The following is a 2,348-nucleotide window of genomic DNA, read 5'->3' on the forward strand; positions in this document are numbered from 1 at the left end:
GCGAAATACGCCTCACGGGCAAGCACAGTAATCACTGTATGTGCCATTCTACACAACCTTTGCAAGCGGAGGAACATTCCACAGCCAGACGATGATGATGATGATGATGATGATGATGATGATGATGATGGCGATCAACATTACAAGGAATTTGGCCGTGTGGAACCGAGTGGACAGGCATTTAGGGATCACTTTGAAAACACATTTTAGGTAAACACCTTGGCACAAATCAGTCAACACTTGGGTAGTTCGTAACATTTATTTTCTTTTAGATTTTACGTATTTTTATTGTTTGCTTTCTCTCTCTCTTGAATGTGCAGGCTACAACGTCATTATCGTAGTCTGCACAAAATTGTCATCATGCGTGTATTCTGCTAACTGCACTATAACTACTTAATAGGAATTCATTTCTAGCCTAGGCTATTTCCTTGTTTTTCGGTGATTCAGTGGGCTCGTCTGAACAACCAATCACCGAACTGACCGCTTCTAAACTCGTGCACGAGAATTGACGTAATCCATAGCAACGGCGCGTCACTCTTAGTTCACTCTTTGTGATTTATCCTTAGTAAGAGTAGGTCTCAGCGGCTTTGTGAATAACTTTTAAGAAAAAACTCCTACGTAAAATGTTTTAGCGCGAGTTAGGAGCACTCCTAGCGGTAAGATAAAATGCTTTGTGAATACGGCCCCAGAAGAAGGTGCTGGTGGACCAGCAGATCGAGAACATAGCCAAAGTAAAACATAAAATTGAACGTATGGCTTCACATTTTAAGACTAAGTTAGAGGAATACCAAGTAAAACAGACACAACTCAAGGGTTTGAACTGCAAGATTGAGGCAGAGAAACAAAGCTTAGAAAGTGATATGATTTGCCAGAAAAACGTTGAGCTTCAGATAGTCAATAGAGAAATCAGTCAGCAGAGGATAGACATGGACTCCAATATTGATAGAGATGAGGCATATCTAGCACAAGTTAAACTACACAGACAGGAAAGAGAAGTGGTAATTGATAGGCAGCAATTTCAAGAAAGCGACATGGAGAAAGAAGAACAAGATATTTTAGAACTTGTATCCAAAGAAGAAACAAATGAGAAAACTGAGTAAAGTGCCAATTTAGACCAAGGACAAAGGGAAATGAAAGAAATGGCGGAACTTCAAGGCCAACTCAAACAGAAGATGGGGACTGAGTCTGCTATGGACAAACAAAAGGAGGACCTTCAAATGTTAAGGGCTTGTCGCAGAACTGAAAGACAGGAAATGGTGATGTTGAAACATCAGGTTGAGTACGAGAGAGAGAGCGTGATAAAGGAAAGACAAAAGCTGTGTACAGAAATAAACAAAGCAAGGGATGGTATTGCGAAACAAACCCAAGAACTTGACGATAAAATGCGACACATCAAGAGAGAGACAAGGGAGATTGAGTTACTGAAGGCAGAGTTGGTAACAAAAAGAAAAGAAAATGATAGGTCATCTGAGAGGGAAATACGAAAAAGAGAGGAAGTTGGAATGCGGTTGGTTGAAATTCAAAGAGAAAAGGAATCCCTCCAAACAAATACGCAAAAGAGAAGGAGAGAACTGGATGATAGGATGGAGAAGATCAGAAGAGAAAGGGATCAGTTAGAGGTTCTAAAGATACAATTACAAAGAAGAGACACTGATCAATTTAACCAAGTTATGAGTGATCTTGGAGAAATGGAAATGAGAGGAAACATGAAAATGAATGATCTGAAAACCCTAAAACTCAATCTGGAGAAACAACGAGAGGAGATTGAAACACTAGCAGCTGAGAACAAGACTGAGAAGATGAACATAGAGAAACTAAAATCTTAGTTACAGATTGAAAGATTGATTGAGAAAAAAATAAACAACATGCCCAAACTGAGATGCAAATTTGAGTCACACAAGAGAAGAGGAGCGAGCTTGATGACCACTTCGAGAGGACTAAAAGAGAGATTAGAGAGTTGGAGCTGCTTAAGTCTGAGCTGGAAGTGGAGAGAAATCAAAACAAAAAGACATTACGGATGGTCAATAGAAAAGAGCCAGAGGCTTAACGGATGTGATCGTTGTCTGGAGTACAGAAAGAAACGGATGCCTTTGAGCAAGAAACACTAAAAAGGAGAGCGGTGGAAAAGAGGATTGAGGTGAGCAGCAAAGAGAAGATAAACGACTCTGGGGTTATGAAGGTAGATCTGCAAGGGCAAACAGGAAACCCCGGAGGGAAGCCAGAACCAAGATTGCAGGCACCACAAAGTGGAAATGTAGAGCTAATGCAAGAGCCTCCAGCAGGAGGCGTAGAGGACTTGGCTGATTACATTCAAGAGGAATTGGCCCAAACACAAATCATTCAATCAA

This window comes from Gadus chalcogrammus, unplaced genomic scaffold (assembly GCF_026213295.1).
Source record: "Gadus chalcogrammus isolate NIFS_2021 unplaced genomic scaffold, NIFS_Gcha_1.0 GACHA065, whole genome shotgun sequence".
Classification (NCBI taxonomy): domain Eukaryota; kingdom Metazoa; phylum Chordata; class Actinopteri; order Gadiformes; family Gadidae; genus Gadus; species Gadus chalcogrammus.